At 43.2% G+C, this 19,727-nt stretch overlaps 1 protein-coding gene and 5 non-coding genes across 8 annotated transcripts in view; 5 read left to right on the top strand and 1 right to left on the bottom strand.

The window, feature by feature from the left end:
- Positions 1 to 19,727, top strand: part of LOC124717253 (zinc finger protein 583-like) — a 168,679-nt gene that overhangs the window by 121,943 nt on the left and 27,009 nt on the right. The gene's annotated exons all lie outside the window — the stretch shown is intronic.
- Positions 11,181 to 11,255, bottom strand: Trnas-cga. Its single transcript has one exon. It is a non-coding gene; the product is annotated as a tRNA-Ser (tRNA).
- Positions 11,697 to 11,771, top strand: Trnas-cga. The gene has a single exon. It is a non-coding gene; the product is annotated as a tRNA-Ser (tRNA).
- Positions 11,998 to 12,072, top strand: Trnas-cga. Its single transcript has one exon. It is a non-coding gene; the product is annotated as a tRNA-Ser (tRNA).
- Trnas-cga lies at positions 12,299 to 12,373 on the top strand. The gene has a single exon. It is a non-coding gene; the product is annotated as a tRNA-Ser (tRNA).
- Positions 12,600 to 12,674, top strand: Trnas-cga. Its single transcript has one exon. It is a non-coding gene; the product is annotated as a tRNA-Ser (tRNA).

Genomic DNA, 19,727 nt, shown 5'->3' with positions numbered 1-19,727 from the left:
GAATTAAGTCGGGTGATGCTGAGGGAATTAGATTAGGAAATGAGACAATTAAAGTAATAAAGGAGTTTTGCTATTTGGTGAGCAAAATGACTGATGATGGACGAAGTAGAGAGGATATAAAATGTAGACTGGCAATGCTAAGGAAAGCATTTCTGAAGAAGAGAAATTTGTTAACATTTTGTATAGGTCTAAGTGTAAGGAAGTCGTTTCTGAAAGTGTTTGTATGGAGTGTAGCCACATATGGAAGTGAAACATGGATGATAAATAGTTTGGACAAGAAGAGAATAGAAGCTTTCGAAATGTGGTGCTACAGAAGAATGCTGAAGATTAGATGGGTAGACCACATAACTAATGAGGAAGTATTGAATAGGATTGGGGAGAAGAGAAGTTTGTGGCACAACTTGACTAGAAGAAGGGATCGGTTGGTAGGACATGTTCTGAGGCATCAAGGGATCACCAGTTTAGTATTGGAGGGAAGCTTGGAGGGTAAAAATTGTAGAGGGAGACCAAGAGATGAATACACTAAGCAGATTCAGAAGGATGTAGGCTGCAGTAGGTACTGGGAGTTGAAGAAGCTTGCACAGGATAGAGTAGTATCGAGAGCTGCATCAAACCAGTCTCAGGACTGAAGACCACAACAACAACAACTTTAGGAAGTACAGGGGGAGGGAAGTGGTCAGTTATTGAAACATTCTCCCTAATTGACTCGTACAGCAGGTCTGTTGGCGTAGAGCCACAATAGGGAGACAGCCACATTGCTTCTTGTTCGCCACAGTGGCTGTTCAAAACGAGCTTTGTAACTGAAGTCCATTCTGTAATGTGGTTTTCAGTGGCACTCCTAAAAGTGTGGACAGTCCACTACGCCTACACATTGGATTGTGGGTGGAAGGGTAAAGTACGGAGGCACTGAAAGCCACATTGTCTATGAAACACTGTAAATGTTGCAAGTGTGAACTGGGGACCATTGCCTATGACTACTGCCGTCAGTAGATTCCCGTGCTGAAGACTTTAATGAATGCCTTAATTTCATTCTCCTCACTCGTAGAATACACCTGCCTCAAATATGAAAGTTTTGGAAAAAGAATCCAAGATACATACATTTCAAAATGGCATCCACATAATCTGCAAACCTGCTCCCAAGAGCGCGCAAAAAAAAAAAAAAAGAAAAAAAAAAAAACAGCCAGTAGTCGCGGTGGCAGGTGAGTATCTTCATGCAGATGATACCCACTATCTGACATACAGCAGTGAAATCACTGTAATGTTGAGGTGGGCAGAACTAACACCAGATGAACGCATTCTCTGTGCCAAGTAGTAGCATGTCATCTTGAGCTGTTCAGTGATGCCTTAAATTAAAATAGCCTTTTGACTGTTTGATGGTCTCATGCTGGTAGTTGATCAGGCTGATCTAAATTCACCTGTATCAACACTTGTCGAAACATATTCTTCTTTGATTCTTCTGCAGTTGTTGGTATGGTAATAGGAAATTCTACTAAAGCATGGCATGCCTCTGTGTTGGTCACACATGACCTCTTGTTGGCTGAAATCAGGTTCTGGATCAGCTGGAAACCTTGGGAATGCACCCTCATTGGTGTGGCAGATGGAAGGCTTGGATCCAGTGTGATACTCATATGCTAATAGAAACATAGTGTACAGCCTAAAGCCTTTGGACTGTCTTATCTGGTAAAGAAGATGGACTGAAAACTGCCAGCAGTGGCTTGTGGTATGTCACGTGTTGAAATTTTACGCCATGTGGATATATGCGGTATTTATATACAATGTAGGGGGCCTCTTTTTTTCTATTTCCACGTAATTCTGCTGGATGGAGTTTTGTGCTTCAGAAATGTATACATTAGAGTGTTTGGAACAATTTTGCTCATTATGGTATGACTCCCTCACTACAATATTGACAGATGTCAGTTCCTAGTATCAGTGGTTTCCCAGGGAATGCAAGATTAATCAAGCTGCAGACTGTTTGAGATTGCAGAACATAAACAGTTAGACACTTGTTTGAGATAGCAGAACATTTTGTCACACTCTGTTGACCATATGAACTTTGCTCCCCTCTTGTGAGATGCATTGAGGGATGCAAGATCTATGCTACATTGTTAGTGAACCTACCACTATTGCAACACACTGGAACATTGCAGATGAACTTTGTTAGAGAGGACTGAGAAGTGATAGGGATGTTGTAAAATCCACAGGAAAGTCCTCAGTGCTGATAGCCAAACGGTCTGTCAAAACAAAACCTGTTGGGACTCCAGATCCAGTGAAAGTGTATAAATGCGCTGGACAGATTGCCCCTTTTAGTTTAGAAAATAAGCTTTGCGGACAAAGGGTCAGAAATGTGTCTGCAACAACTTGAGAATTGCAAGTTTCCACAGACTCTAACAGAGCTCTTTATCTTCCAAACAAGCATTAGCAGAGTTGCCCAGAAACTGATGTGATGAGTGTAATGTTTTGTCCTGTGGGTGATCAATTTCCACCCTGAATCCTTCACAGAGGATGTGGAGGTATAGGTCAGTTGGGGCAAAATGGGTAACTGTGGTTGATTTAACACACATCTTGATATGTATGTCTTTTGCTCAGCCTAATCCAGGAGAAAAAAGTTTGAGAATTTTGTATATGATTCATTAAACGCTTGGAAAGATACCAAAATGGGTTGTCCATCATATGTTTGAAGTTGGCTGGACTGTTATACGGTCAGAGCTGCACAACCCTCAACTCATAGAGGTTATGAAGAAATATTTTCATTGTCAGCGTGACTGTGTGTCTGTAGTTGAAAATACTTCACCACTTTCAAGCAGTCTAGGGTGCCATCAATGTGCAGCAGGGAGTAGACATCTTTCTTCATGATTTTGTCCAGTTGTCGGTAGTTGAGACAAAAACACCATGTGCCATCCTTCGCAAGAACCACAGGAAAATACCAAAGACTCTCTGAAGGTTCATCTTTTCGACTTCCTCCCGAATTATGCAACGTTCAACTGGTGACACCCCACACAAGCATTGGCTAACTATTGGATGATCCCTAGTATTAATATCGTAATTTTACTATGGATTGCTTGATCTGTCTTTTCTCCACTCCAGATTTCAGTGCATTTGAAAATTGGATGAGACTGGTTAACGCATACCGACATTGTTTCTCAGTCAAGCTAGATCCTTTTGGCAGTTCGATAGTAGCTTCCTCCCCTGTGTTGGCTCTAGTGATAGTGTAGCATTATTCTTAGTCAGTGGCACTGAGTTCTCAATCCTGGTTTGGTTCGGCTGTTTGTATGCACATATGTTAAGGGATGAGTTGTTGCTGCTTATGGCAATTGAGGTGTTGAGATCAAAAGAGGGACATGTTACTCGACAGCAGTTTTGATATTCGAGGCCTGTTCAGAAAGTAAGCTCCGATTGATTGCCAAATTGAAACCACAGTGAACATCAGAAATGTTTTACTTGTAACAATTAGCTACACCTTTCAGCTACTTCTCTACGTAGTCGCCGTTCTGACTTAGACTTTTGTCATAGCGTTGTACCAACTTTTCAATAGCCTCATCATAGAAGGCAGCTGCCAGTGCTTTCCGCCAATTCTCCACGCTGACCTACACCTCGTTGCCTGTGTCAAAATGTTGTCTTCAAAGACAGCGGTTCATGTGACCAGAGATGAAACTCAGGGGGAGACAATTGCGGGCTGTATTGTGGGTAACCTAACATTTCCATTTGAAAACGATGCAGGAGCATCTTCATTGCCCCTGCAGAATGCGGCTGAGAATTGTCGTGAAGACGAAACAGCACGACAGTTATGTAATGTTAGCTGCATAGCTTCAGGCGAAATTTCTCACCAGGCCCTCGTACTTGGCGGCAGACACTATTTTCTAGACATCTTTACGCACTCACTGCGAGCTCAGAAATGAGAAGAGCGACGTGATGCTAACTGGGGTTATACTAGAGACACTACCCAACACATCTGTGCAAAGCTTTATCGGATTTTCATAGTCGTTTCCATTTCGCGACCGATCGGAGCTTACTTTCTGAACGCCCCTCGTATATTGAAAAAACGTGATAATCTTGAGTATCATTATTCCACAAACCTTACAGTTACTCCCACAAGCTCATTAGGATGAATACATTGTCATACCAAAATATGTAATCATAGAATAAAGGCATATAACAGAAAATGGTAATAGAAAATGATTGCATATCACCTTTTTGCTTTACAAAACACTCATTTCATGATATATATTATGTAACTAAAATATTATATTTTCAATCAAAATATTCTTTTTAATCATTTCAGCATGTTCATAAACATTCGTATTATCTGTACAAACATTCATAATTAAACAATACATATGAAAGTAGACAGTATAATGGAAGACAATATCCTTTTTAGTGCCTAGGCTTGTAACATGGGAGAGTTAATTCGACAATATTTACTTGTTAAACAACCCAGTTTGTATTGACAGAGACACATGTTCATAAACTTGTCATCTTTGATCACTGTATCAAACTTCAATTTCAGATTCATTGTCTTCCACTCCAACAGTCACTATATTAATGGCACATTTTTTTAGAATATTACCAAAATATTCATGAAACTGGAAGGGGCTAACACCAATCATGCATGAAACATCCTGCAGTGCCTCAGGTTTTAGAGGAATGATATCCATGTACACTCGTGGCACATTATAAAAATGAGGGACTATCCATAGTAACCAGAGGAAATCCGTATTTGACCAGTCCACTATTACTGGGTGAAACAGAGACACATTTTTACTGAACAGTGTATTCAGATACCTTGTTTACTGCATCCCACTACACTGCTTCCATCACATCTCAAGTTCTTTTTTGCAGTATAGGGACTTGTCTCTGTGACAGCTTTTTCTGCATGAGAAGAAATTTTAACAGTGATTTAGACACAGAAAAATCACTGAACAAACCCTATTTTAGAAACAACAGTTATGGAATCGTATGAAAATAACAACCCAAAAATTATAACAAGTCCCCTTTTTGATCTCAATGCCTCAATTAGTGATTCACAGTTCTCTTTGAACAACTATAATGTTTATGGTTGTCACTGATATGTAGTTATAGATTTCTTTTGTTACTTTTAGTAGCTTTTTGCAACTGATGAAAGCTTCACACTTTAACTGAGCATCTAGATTGATGACTGAATATCACTTCATTGATGACAGTGGGATAACAATGTCCTCAACGGCAACTAATCATCAAGAGGACTCTTCATCATGTGTTCTTATGGAACAGCTTCATTAACTTGTAACTCTGATCTTCCACAGTCTATGACTGCTTGGGTTTCCTGCAAGAAGTGCCATCCAAGAGCGACATTACAACTACATCACTCAGCTAAAATGACAAATCTGAAGGGCTGCGTTCTGTCATCGATTGTTATTCCTGCAATACATGTTCCCATCAGCTGGATGTATTTCCCATTTGTGATCTTCACAAATCTACAATCGGTCATGTATCATGAAACATAGTCTTCCTGAGCTAGGAACAGTCAGCATTTAACATTACAGTAAAATAATCCCCTTAGTCAGTGCCTCGACAGGTTGGCTGCCGACGATGACATCAATGAGATTTTCTGACATCTAGTTAACTGTTGTCTATGGAGGATTTTCATTTGTGGTGTCCTCTATAGAGGATTGCCTCAATTAATTTTCCTGAATTTGTAGTTTAGGTAAACTGTTGGTACCTCAGCACAGTGACAAGGAATGGCTTCGGCATCCTCAGGAGCGACCGCATTCAGTGTACAACGATTAGCTTCGTCCTACAGCTCGACTATAACCATGTGCAGTAGACTGGCACTGTTGTGATATTGACATTTTATGTTGTGATAGTTGCTGAAAACTCATTTTCCTTCTCTGGAGCTGTGTACAATGTGTTCAAGACCTCCACAGTGGAAATATACCGGCATATTGTCCTCTGTCCTCCAAATGTCTGTCCCTCTATGAGGCATTATCCTTGACAGACAAGTTGGTTGCAACTGCTTTGGTCCAATGCAATACACCTCTAAGAGCCTTCCACATCGCGGCGCGTCAGCAATCGTTGGTTAATATATTTAAAAAATAGAAACCCACCCCGATTGCGAAAAAAGCACCTTGTGTTAACCTGGGTTTCGGCGTAGATAAGTACACCTTCTTCAGTGCAGAGAACTCTCTTAGCCTAGCCTTTGACTGAAGATAAAAACAATGTATGAGGGGTGTGAAGCAAAGAGGTACAGGTGACACTTCCGTTAAAAATGAGATAAGTGTGTCAACAGCATGATAAGGCATGTAAAATTGTTGTGGCAAAAGGATGCAACTGAAATCCCACAATGTGCACTCCATGGTGATAAAAAAGGAAACTAGTTATAAGATGTCACAAAAGAGGTAAAGCATTCTTTCAGATTTTGGTTCAGTATTGTAAGTCACAATAGGCATGGTGTTCATGTAACTTTACATAAATATTTCGTTGTAGGTCTATAAAGAAATTTTATGGTAAGTGAATTGAGGCACTGAGAACTGTAAGGACCCAAAGCATGGACACAAAGTGGCAATTATACTTTGTGTTTTGGACCTACATAGAAGTAAATATAAAAGAAATTGGTGAGAGAACTTTTTGTGAATATTCTTGTAAACAATGTGAATGTACAGATGGTTCACCATAAGATCAACAGGTGTCAGGAGCATTCATATATTATGAATGAAACACACACAACATTGATGTAATATTCTACAACATTTATTACTTGTTCCCCAAACTAGTTTTCAGGTGTTACACCATCAGCAGGTGCAAAGATAAGTATGTGATGCAGTGAAGTTTTGTTGGATGAAACATATTAAACTGGTGCATCTAAAGAGTATATCAATTTCCAGAGCTGAAAAATGTTTATATTATAATTAGGAGTAAAACAAAAGCCATTATTTCAGTGTAAATGCAAAGTAAGATTATTTGACTAGGATCAAATATGTGACACCTTAACTAATGAACTATATACAAATTACTAGTGTTCATAGAAGAAAATTATAGAACAACAAATTTTGGTTATATATTCCAAAGATGTGGCTGAACAAAATAATCTTGTCTGTAATAGGTCTTAAATTACAAACATTTAAGATATAATAGTGATATTAAGGAGGTGAGTGAAGCAGCTGTGGTTATACAAAGCAAATTTTTTTAACACAACGAGTGAAACTGTGGTTACTGAAATGAAGGAAAGTGGGGCATGTGGATAAGAGGGGTAATTTACAGCACAGCCTGGATGGGATTATGAGTAGTATCTGGAGTTTGAAGTACCAAGTAAGGGAACTGTGTCTGGTCATTCAGTACCAAGCCTGGGCTGATGGGCATGTGTTTGATTAATTTCCATTATTTCAGGATAGTTCATGTTCCTTCCTTTATAGAAGTGCGCTCCAGATCCCTTGTTTCGACTGAAGCCTCCCCGGGCTAAAAAGTCAAAATTTCCTCACACTATCATATCTCATATCCTCCTTATTTAGTTCCTAGTCCCTTTCCATAATATTCTCTTCCAGATTCTTCTATTTCTCCATTCCACTTTCAGCCTTACCTTCTTCGTTTAGTAGTCACTTGCCATTTGAGCTCTTAATAATCAGAAAGCTCCCTCTTAGAAAATTTCTTCAGTCTACCTTATAGTTGGGCATACTTTACAGCTTTGCATTTCTCCTGTAGCCACTTCTCCTTTACCATTTTACACTTCCTGCAATCCCTTTTTATTAAGGCTGTAACTTATTCTATTTAGCCTACTTCATTTGCAAAAATTTTACATCATCTCCTTTCCTCAATTAAATTCAATATCTGTTATGTTGACCAACAATTTCTACTGCGCGTTTCTTGCATAGTTGATTGTCTAGTGCTTGCAGTATCTCAAATATACTCATTCACCTTCTGTTGTCTTCCTTTTGTTTGTTTGCATTAACTAATGCTTATTGCTCCTTTGAAATTCTCCACAATCGTATTTTTAAAAAAATCCTCTTATTTATCCATTTTTGAAATTTCTTCAGTTTTAATCAGCAGGCACGAATTCGAGTGGATACACTGGGAGCAGTAGTAGTTTCTGTTTACACGCAGGATTTAGATTGGTTTTTGTCCTCATGTGCTTCTATAAAGAAGTGAATAGGATCTGCGTATTTAACTGTGTTGACTGGAGCATACGAACTTAATGTTAACTTCTTCATGTAAGTTTTAGTGCAGTTGCATTATGAGAGCTGACTTTGGAGTGTAGTAAAAACCAGAAGTAGCGTAGCACCAGTACTCGCATTGCATCCATCGACTGCTTGTGCTGCAGACAATTATTGACTACAGATGGATACGAACTGCGACAGTTGTGTACAAATGCAGTGGGAATTGACCACTGTCAGTAAACAGTGATGGCTTCAGTCTGCTGCCTTTGGTTCCAGTGGCGTTGGGACACATGAGACTAATGCTTCAGCACCTCTGGTGCGTACTGCACCACCCGGGATTCCGGATCTCTCAGTGCCTTCAGATGCACTTTTCCTGGCCATTTGGGCATAAGGACGGGTTTGAGGTATTGCCCACTGTTAAACGTAAATCTGAGCAAGCATCGAATCCCTTGTCTGTTGGGACTGGAGCCAAGCTACCTGAAAAGTCCTAACAAGTGCTGGGGGTAGGATTACTTTCCATTAGAAGCTCGAATGTTGGGCAGGTGGTGGGACGCCTTTGGTAAATAGCTGAAACTCGGGACAGAAAGCCAATTTCCATTCTGTTTGCCAGCGAGGAACGTCCAAGATGTAGAGGAGGTTCTGGCGGCAGTTACTGAATGGACGTTGTGCACCTAGCTCCAAATTGTGGCTTGTGGCAGTACGAATGATGACTGCAGCCAGGGTTCAGATGCCATCCTCGGTTGCTATGGGCAGCTGGCTGCCTTGGTGAAGGTAGAGTAGAAGGCGTAAACCAGAGGCGCAGACGATTCTGTAATGATCCTGGACGCGAATTTTTCGACTTCTGCTATCGAGCAGAGAATTGAAGGACCTCGCCCCTCCCCCCCCCACCCCCCTCCCTGCTTATAGGTCTGGTGTGCGGTACACAGAACAAGCAGCTACTAAGGCAGCGCAGTACATACGACAGGCATATGTGGTTTCTTTAAGGTAGAGAAATCTCTCCACAGGCTCAACAACGTAAGTCATGGCGGATCGGAGAAACAAAGTGTTAATGTAGTATTGGTAAACTTCAAGAGCGCTTATGGAAACGTTCCTGTACTAATTTCCAGAGATAGGTAGCTGGCTGAAACGAGGTGAAATTCTAAATTTTGATTGGAATATGTAGTCAAAGAATGTGAAGTTGTTACAGATTCTGAATGCGAAATAGTGTGGGTGAAATCAGTTTTATAAGTGGTTTGAACATGGTTATCGTATGATTTTATAGGCACCCCTGCCTCAGTGGCAGCAGTCACGGAACATTTGAGGGGAAACTTGGAGAAGATTTCGTATGAATTTCCTGGTCATGTTATAGTTTTATACGGAGATTTCAATTCAACAGCTATAGACTCGGAGACAGAAGTGATTAAGGTGGATAATAGGGACAGGGAATCATGCGAAATAGTTCTAAAGACCTTATCCGGAAATTGCCTTGAGCGACAAATCAGAGACTGACTCGAGAAGGTAATATACTAGATCTTCTGCTCACTGATGGAATCGAACAGTTTGACTCAGCATAAAACAGGGAATCATTAATCCTAAGGTCATTATAACATCACCGAATATGGCTGAAAGAGGAATGTAAAGAAACGTAGGAAGATATTTATGATTAGCAAGAGCGTTAAAGAAACAGACTTCAGATTACGTGAGCGCTCAACACGAAAACGCATCTCGACGACCGAAAATGTTGAGCTTAAATGGACAAAGTTTAAGAGTGTTGTACAGTACACTCTAGACAAGTACATGCTGTGCAAAATTATGAGGGGTGGAGAAAACTTGCCATGGTTCAAAAGCCATGTTAGAAAGCTACTATGAAAGCCTAACTGCAAAATTTAAACATAGCCAAAGCTTCACACACAAACAAACTGTACGAAGCAAAAATTAGAATAACAAGAGCCATGCATGAAGTGTGCAATGAATTCAAAAGTAAGATTCTATTTATTTTATTTATTTCCATACTTAAGATGTGCTTCATTATCCATCACTGTTATGTAAGAGTTGCTCACTTTGTTCAAAAATGGTTCAAATGTCTCTCAGCACTATGGGACTTAACATCTGATGCCATCAGTCCCCTAGACTTAGAACTCCTTAAACCTAGCCAACCTAAGGACATCACACACATCCATTCCCGAGGCAGGATTCGAACCTGCGACTGTAGCAGCAGCGTGGTTCCAGACTAAAGCGCCTAGAACCGCTCGGCCACAGTGGCCGCTCCCCACTACCATGTGCTGCTCATTTGTGCGAACTTGTTTATTCTGGTTCGACAATGTGGCCTTCCTGCACCCACTGTGACATGAACCTCGTTAATCATGACGCTGTTCCATGTTCTTCGCTAACAGCGAACATGAACAATATACCTTGTGCTTCACAATTAATAAAAGGTTACAGTGACACTTCACGAACCGGTGTTTCGCTGGTGAATGTGCTTGTACAACAATGGTGTGGACAGTGCTCTTATTGGATTTGCTGCAGGACCTGCTTGCGGTGTTACTTTTACAGCCTCACATAAACATTCGCATCGGCTCGATCCAATTAATCTTCCAACTGCATCATGTTTTTATTCACACGCGTTGGACTCGTGGCTCGCTTGCTACACATCATCTTGTAACCACGCCCCATGATGTCTCGTGCAGTCCATGTTTCATGCAACTGACTGCACTACTGGCTGCCACATCAACTGTACGTCAAGATTCGCAACACACACCCAGGCTGCGCATCCTTGCAGCCGCCACACCATCCAGGAGAACAACATGCAGCATCACATCTCAAGCTTTCTCCATTCCGCATGGATATTCCTCATCTTTGGTTCCCTATCGCGGAAGGCACCTCTCACACCTGGGTCGCCCCCCCATTGCGCCGTAACTGAGCGTGTGCAGTCGCGCTACTGCTGGCACGATGCGCGCTTCGGGGACACTGAGTGCAGCTGTCGACATTGCTGTCAACACCCTAACTTACCGTGTCAGATGCAGGAGTCATCTCGATGAACAGGAGAAAGTCTGAAACTTCCTGGCAGATTAAAACTGTGTGCCCGACCGAGACTCGAACTCGGGACCTTTGCCTTTCGCGGGCAAGTGCTCTACCAACTGAGCTACCGAAGCACGACTCACGCCCGGTACTCACAGCTTTACTTCTGCCAGTACCTCGTCTCCTACCTTCCAAACTTTACAGAAGCTCTCCTGCGAACCTTGCAGAACTAGCACTCCTGAAAGAAAGGATATTGCGGAGACATGGCTTAGCCACAGCCTGGGGGATGTTTCCAGAATGAGATTTTCACTCTGCAGCGGAGTGTGCGCTGATATGAAACTTCCTGGCAGATTAAAACTGTGTGCCCGACCGAGACATATCAGCGCACACTCCGCTGCAGAGTGAAAATCTCATTCTGGAAACATCCCCCAGGCTGTGGCTAAGCCATGTCTCCGCAATATCCTTTCTTTCAGGAGTGCTAGTTCTGCAAGGTTCGCAGGAGAGCTTCTGTAAAGTTTGGAAGGTAGGAGACGAGGTACTGGCAGAAGTAAAGCTGTGAGTACCGGGCGTGAGTCGTGCTTCGGTAGCTCAGTTGGTAGAGCACTTGCCCGCGAAAGGCAAAGGTCCCGAGTTCGAGTCTCGGTCGGGCACACAGTTTTAATCTGCCAGGAAGTTTCATATCAGCGCACACTCCGCTGCAGAGTGAAAATCTCATTCTGGAAACATCCCCCAGGCTGTGGCTAAGCCATGTCTCCGCAATATCCTTTCTTTCAGGAGTGCTAGTTCTGCAAGGTTCGCAGGAGAGCTTCTGTAAAGTTTGGAAGGTAGGAGACGAGGTACTGGCAGAAGTAAAGCTGTGAGTACCGGGCGTGAGTCGTGCTTCGGTAGCTCAGTTGGTAGAGCACTTGCCCGCGAAAGGCAAAGGTCCCGAGTTCGAGTCTCGGTCGGGCACACAGTTTTAATCTGCCAGGAAGTTTCATATCAGCGCACACTCCGCTGCAGAGTGAAAATCTCATTCTGGAAACATCCCCCAGGCTGTGGCTAAGCCATGTCTCCGCAATATCCTTTCTTTCAGGAGTGCTAGTTCTGCAAGGTTCGCAGGAGAGCTTCTGTAAAGTTTGGAAGGTAGGAGACGAGGTACTGGCAGAAGTAAAGCTGTGAGTACCGGGCGTGAGTCGTGCTTCGGTAGCTCAGTTGGTAGAGCACTTGCCCGCGAAAGGCAAAGGTCCCGAGTTCGAGTCTCGGTCGGGCACACAGTTTTAATCTGCCAGGAAGTTTCATATCAGCGCACACTCCGCTGCAGAGTGAAAATCTCATTCTGGAAACATCCCCCAGGCTGTGGCTAAGCCATGTCTCCGCAATATCCTTTCTTTCAGGAGTGCTAGTTCTGCAAGGTTCGCAGGAGAGCTTCTGTAAAGTTTGGAAGGTAGGAGACGAGGTACTGGCAGAAGTAAAGCTGTGAGTACCGGGCGTGAGTCGTGCTTCGGTAGCTCAGTTGGTAGAGCACTTGCCCGCGAAAGGCAAAGGTCCCGAGTTCGAGTCTCGGTCGGGCACACAGTTTTAATCTGCCAGGAAGTTTCATATCAGCGCACACTCCGCTGCAGAGTGAAAATCTCATTCAGGAGAAAGTCTCATGGACACTTCACAAACAACAAACTATATACTCTCACAAACTGCCTATTGGCTTCTGTCTCGGGTTCTTCGGCCGACGTTCATCTAATGATTTTTCTGACGTTTCGCCAGCACAAGTGGCTGGCATTGTCTAAGCTTCACCCTCCATTGCCGGTGGTGAGCTGGTGGTGAACAGTTCACCACCGGCAATGGAGGGTGAAGATTTGACAATGCCAGCCACTCGTGCTGGCGAAACGTCAGAAAAATCATTAGATGAACGTCGGCCGAAGAACCCGAGACAGAAGCCAATAGGCAGTTTGTCAACAAGTGGCCAAGAAAGCCTCAACAATTTTGTATATACTCTCAGCCAGAACAGCGGCCTCCACTTTCTCGTTGATACTTTTCTCATGTTCTCACTCTGCAACCTTCACCTTCTCTACTGACAGCTATCAAGCACCACAACTTTGGCTGAAGGCCGCCGATGACTCCGTTATTATCGGTTATAGTTCACAATCCCGCAAACTCGACGTGGAATCCTTCATGTCGTTCACTTGGACGTTCATTATTGCTCACGTGAGCAAACCGGTTCGTGGCGGTGATTTTCCTTGGGCCTGCCATCTCGTTCCTGACTGCACAAGGGCGAGTTAACATACTCGTCTTCCGCATGTTCTGTCAAGGCAATCTGCGACTCTGTTTCCTCGAGAACATGTCATGGGGTCACTGCCCCTCGAGCAGATCGTGTAACTCAACCATCTTTGGCGAGAATTACATGTGACAATGTGTCGATTACATGAAACGTATTCTGGACATTCAACAGCTCCATTGAAACCTCATGCGAAATGGACTTAACTCCACAATGACAGTGAAATGCTTGCCGCCACATCCGCATGGCTGACTTCCTGCGGTACGTTACCTCCTCAACCACCTCCATTACTTGCGTCATGTCGCTACCTGTGGATCTGCTGCAGCCAGACGCCAACATGAGCCACCTGACAGACCCGCTGTGACCACGGAGGCACCACAGGTTACTGACATGCCTTCTTGTTGCACATTGCCCCATACCTCTCAGTGCCACTCCCCTAAGGCCTCGTTTGTTATGTCTGTGATTAAGAATGGAACAGTACACCGCATTAACACGACCCCTGGGCTCAGCGAGGTCGACGCCCTCGCAAGCTAAACCCTGACTGTTTGCGTACAGCAAAGGCCACAGTGGACGAGCTTCTTCAGGTGGGCGTTGTACGTCTTTGGACAGTTGCTGGACATCACTGATTCACATCATCCCCAAAAACGATGGTTCAGTCAGACTTTATGATGATTATTATGCTATCTGCGCTTGCACCATCATAGACAATTATCCTGTACCTAACATTCAGGATTTCACACAGTACCTCACTGGTGATACAGTGTTAATCGTTTTTGACTACAATAAGATCCCTATGTGTCCAGAGGACGTCCACAAGACGATTATAATCACGCCCTTCGGTCTGTACAAGTTCCTCTTTATACCACAAGTTCTCAAAACGCCGTTCAAAAGTGGCAACGGTTTATTGATGGTGTGCTCTTCAGTTCTGATTTTGCTATGCATCCCCTGATGACATTAAAATTCCCACCTAACTTTGACAGCCATTTATCCTAACAGATAGAAAACGGGTCCCAACAGCCCCTATGCTTCTTTTTCTGCAAGCTTACACAATTGCAATGCAAATGGTTCATTTGTTTATGAAGCCTTCTGTTACTTTCGAGAGTACACAGAAAGATGCCTCCTTGTCATGTACACCGATCACTGGCCCCTCATGGATGCTAACTGTAATGCTCCCAAATACAAATGCTACAGATGATACAGACACTTACAGTACATCGCACAATGCAGACTAATGTCCGACATGTAAATGGTACAGACAATGTAGTAGCTTATTACCTCTCACACGTTGACACCATTCTGTCCACTGTGATTATGAGAGATTTGCACAGACTCCACACCTCCATGATCTTCACGATCCCGTGGAAAACCTTCATATCGAACCCAGGCTCATATCGCGTGTGACTCAATTTGGTTCTCTGTGACACACAGCAGAATTCGACATGCCTCTTGTCCCACAAACTTCCCATCACCCAATCTTCTAGCAATATCACAATCTTTCATATCTTGTAGTGCATCCAACCACATGCATTACCACTGAGCGTTTTGTTTGGCTGTATATCGAGAAAGACTTCAGTTGTGGAGAAGAGTGTGTGTTCCCCATCAACAAAGCAAAAACTCACTACACACCCAGCCACCTCTAGGTCGCTTTTAAATACTGAAGGGTCAGTTCCAACACATACATGACGACCATGTTCGCTCCCTGCCTCTCTCAGCCTTGTTGGCTCCCTGCATCTCTGAGCCTGGCTAACATTCATTATATCCTATCGGTCATTGACCACGTGCAGACGACAGACGACCCCCCTTCCAGATATTGTGGCAGAATCAGTTACGAAGGCTCTGGTGACTATTTGGTTCACTCATTTTGGATGCCCCTCATATATCACCACAGACAAGGGCAGACAGTTATTTCTAGAAATTTGCAATTTATGTGCCACCTCACCCCGCATGCCATTTGTATGCCATCTGCAAAGCAGCGAGCTTGTTCAGAGGTGGTTCCATATCCTGAAGGCAGCTGCAATGTGCCACAGAAGCAAGTGGACTGACACTCTCTTCAGGGTACTTCTTGGTGTGTGTAAACTTGACCTGGACACCTCATTATCCAAGCTGCTTTATGGAGAGATGTTGTCACTCCCTGGCGATTTTGTTTTGCACCAGAGTGCCTCCTTGGTAGCTCCTCTGTCTGCCCTCGTTGACTGAAGGGGGGGGGGGGAGGGGGGAAGCAGCTCTGTCGGAACAACAATACCGCTGACCAGTCAGAGTGATGAGCAGCCAGGTCTGTGACTTTGTAATGTATTGTCGTTCATAGTTGTATGACATTTTGATAAAGAGAATTTTGTACTCTGTACCAACGGTGTGCTTTATTATCTGACACTACTGCGTACCACAGTTCCTCAATGTTAATACTGACAGTACTTCTACTACTGCTGCTACTTACAATGATAACAATAATAATAAATGATAATAATAACAATAATGATAGTTGCGGTTATAAAAAGAATTTCTAGTGTACAAGGTGTATGTTTTCTGATGTGCGTTCTGGAAAAGGAAATTATGGAGACTGCACCAGCTAACAAAACTGGGAAATAAGGAAGATCTATTTGGAGAGTAGCATGTACAGGGAAACGAGTGTGTGCAGGGACAATAGTAATCATCAATGTTTCTTTAGGAGATGTGTCATTTACTGTCTTCTGAAGCTGGAGGTGTTATTCATTTTTCTAATTTGATGGGGGAGGTTATTCCAGAATCTGTTTCTTGCTGCTGTGAAGGATTTAGAGAAAGTGACTGAATAGTGGAGTGGAACAGAAACGATTTTGCTCTGATGGGAAAGGGTGTTTCTACCATGTTGTTCAGAGATATATGTTACGGTCGAGGAGAGATATGGGGCACAGTGTACATTGACAAAATAGTAGAGGAGGCAGAGGATATGGAAATCTCTACTCTTGTGTGCATGCAGCCAGGATAGCTCTGCACATGATGGTGACATATGTTCAAAGAGTCAGGCATTCATAAACAGTTCCACGAGCCATGAGCTTTCCTGCGAAATACCTTGCAGACAAAGTCACTGTAATCAATAATTGGAAGTATAAGTGTTTGTGTAAGTCTCTTTCCCTGGTCAAGAGTTAAGAGTTTTTATATTTTGTAGGCCATGGAGAGATGCTGATGCCTTCTTGCACACTGCAGTCATGTGCTCAGTCCAGTTTAGATTTTCATATATTATTACTCTTAGCCGCTTTGCTGAGAGAGAGAGATGTTGATATTCGTCCCATCTAGGCCTAAGGTAGTAAGGATTCCCAATATTTCGGAATAATGAGTCTACAATGACCAACCAGTACCGCTTGGGTTTTGGATGAGTTGAACTTTAACACTATATCCTGCACCCATCTTGATAGCGCATACAGGTCGGCATTGAGATTCTCAATAGCTGTATTCACTTGTATTTGTTTTCCATTTGGTTACAACTGGAGATCATCAACTTACATGTGTATGTATCTGCATTAGGGCAAAACTGTAATGACATATCATTGACATACAAGCAAAATAGTACAGGACCTAATACTGCATTGCGACTATGGCGCCGGACATGACACATTGCTGGCGAAACGTCAAGTATGTGCAAAATCATTGTACTGCGCTTTGTGAGAAATTTAGGTTGTTAAGTTTGGCAAGTAAAATATCGAAGTCGGCAGTGTCAAAGGCTCTGCTGAAGTCTACAAAGCACACGATAGGCGCCTCTTGTGCATCAATGACTAGCTTCAGGTCATCTGTTACCTTTATTAAGGCAGATGTTGTGCTGCAATATTTACGGAAACTTCATTGGTAGTATTGTTAGCTGGTCGTGGATTATATATTCTAAGGCCTTGGACAGTGAGAAAGAATGCAAGAAAGTTGCTAATCAGAGGATGCTGTGGCATCGTCCTTTTTAGGTAGTGCCTTAACTAGTCCATGTTTCCAGGCCTCAGGGAAGACACTTGTGTTTAAGGGGTGGTTTATGATATCTGTTATAGTGGGTAGTAGTGGTCGGTAATAAGCTTCATCATTCGGTCTGTGGTACCATCTTGTCCAGTCATATGCATGCTGGCTTTTTTGGAGATATTGCAAGTAACGTGTTTTAGGTAGTATTTCTCGTGACTACAGTCGTTTACCATTATGAAGTAATCAAAGAGTCTCTGTTTAGTTTGCTGTTCAGTTGTGGTTGTAGGTAATGTGAAGTGCTGTTCCAGTTCTTCGCCTGGGACAATGGGATCAGCTGCAGTTTTTACTTTGGCAATACGAAGACCACACAGTTTTATTCATCGGACAGCTGGTCTATTTCTGTTCTTAGTTGATGCGTGAGTCTAGCATTTCTCACAGTTTGACTGACTCTTCTGCTTCTGCTTGTAAGCAATATGATTTTCTGGCAAAGGGCGCAGATTATACACTATGTGATCAAAAGTATTCGGACACAGAGCTGAAAATGACTTAGAAGTTCGTGGCGCCGTCCATCGGTAATGCTGGAATTCCATATGATGTTGGCTTACCCCTAGCCTTGATGATAGCTTCCACTCGCGCAGGCATACGTTCAGTCAAGTACCGGAAGGTTTTCTGGGGAATGACAGCCCGTTCTTCACGGAGTGCTGCACTGAGGAGAGGTATCGATGTCGGTCGGTGACGCCTGGCACGAAATCGGCGTTACAAAGCATCCGAAAGGTGTTCTATAGGATTCAGGTCAGGACTCTGTGCAGACCAGTCCATTACACGGATGTTATTGCCGTGTAACTACTCCGCCACAGGCCGTGCATTATGAACAGGTGCTCGATCGTGTTGAAAGATGCAATCGCCATCCCGGAATTGCTCTTCAACAGTGGGAAGCAAGAAGGTGCTTAAAACATCAATGTAGGCCTGTGCTGTGATAATGCCACGCAAAACATCAAGGAGTGCAAGCACCCTCCATGAAAAATACGACCACACCATAACACCACCGCCTCCGAATTTTACTGTTGGCACTACACACGCTGGCAAATGACATTCACCGTGCATTCGCCATGCCCACACCCTGCCATGGCATCGCCACATTGTGTATCGCGATTTGTCACTCCACACAGCGTCTTTCCACTGTTCCATCGTGCAATGTTTACTCCCCTTACACCAAGCGAGGCATCGTTCGGCATCTACCCGCGTGCATTCGCTCGATCATGAAATGCAAGTTTTCTCACCTCCCGCCTTTCATAGTACTTGCAATGGATCCTGAAGCAGTTTGGAATTCCTGTGTGATGGTCTGGATGGATTTCTGCCTATTACACATTACGACCTTCTTCAGTTGTCGGCGGTCTCTGTCAGTCAACAGACAAGGTCGGCCTGTACGCTTTTGTATTGTACGTGTCCCTTCACGTTTCCACTTCACTATCACATCGGAAACAGTGGACCTAGGGATGTTTAGGTTTGTGGGAATCTCGCGTACAGAAGTGTGACCAAAGTGACACCCAATCACCTGACCACGTTCGAAGTCCATGAGTTCTGTACAGCTCCCACTCTGCTCTCTCACGATGTCTAATGTCTACTGAGGTAGCTGAGATGGAGTGCCTGACATTAGGTGGTAGCGCAATGCACCTAATATGAAAAAGAAATGTTTTTCGGGGTGTCCAGATACTTTTGATCACGTAGTGTATGTTCACTGTGCAGCGCCTCTGAGATTCATGAGCTGTTTTAGTTTTTCAGCTGGTCAAGATGCAGGTTTGCTTCTTACATTTCCGCTATTTAAGGAGCATATTTGTCATATAAACTATTTCTTGCGCCTCAGCTGCAAGTTAGGACTAATTAATGCATTTGAAGTCTCGGTATGTAGCCAGTTGCGGTTTCTTTCTGGGACATTCTAGTGAATATGACATGAGAATTATGTCACGAGCAGACATACCAGGTGCAGAGAAGTACGAATTCCTGTACTTAGGGATTTCGTTGCAAATATGTCTATGAAAGTGTGATTACTGTTCGTATGATGGGTAGGAGCAAGCTGAAATAGGTAAACATTTGAAAAAGAAAGCGTCCACTTACATTTCACCCTGACTTGACAGAAAAGCCTAAGAAGTTGAGGTTTTATGTTAAATCGGTGGCCAGAGCAGAGCCTTCTGTGCAGACACACTGTGACCATAAAAGAATTGGAACATAGGATGACAAACGGAAGTCCAAAATACAAAAAATGTTTTTCCAAATCTGTTCAGTGAAGAATATTGTACTGTGGTTCTTCCTTTAAATCGTTGTAAGAACGTAAAAATGACAGACACCATAGTATAGGAAAGCAGCTGACATCACACACCAGAGGAAAGGCCACGCTAGATCTGATGGTATACCAAATGGGATACCAATACACTTATACATAG

This window comes from Schistocerca piceifrons, chromosome 9, assembly GCF_021461385.2.
Source record: "Schistocerca piceifrons isolate TAMUIC-IGC-003096 chromosome 9, iqSchPice1.1, whole genome shotgun sequence".
NCBI classification, from domain to species: domain Eukaryota; kingdom Metazoa; phylum Arthropoda; class Insecta; order Orthoptera; family Acrididae; genus Schistocerca; species Schistocerca piceifrons.
This window is presented reverse-complemented; position numbering and strand designations above follow the sequence as displayed.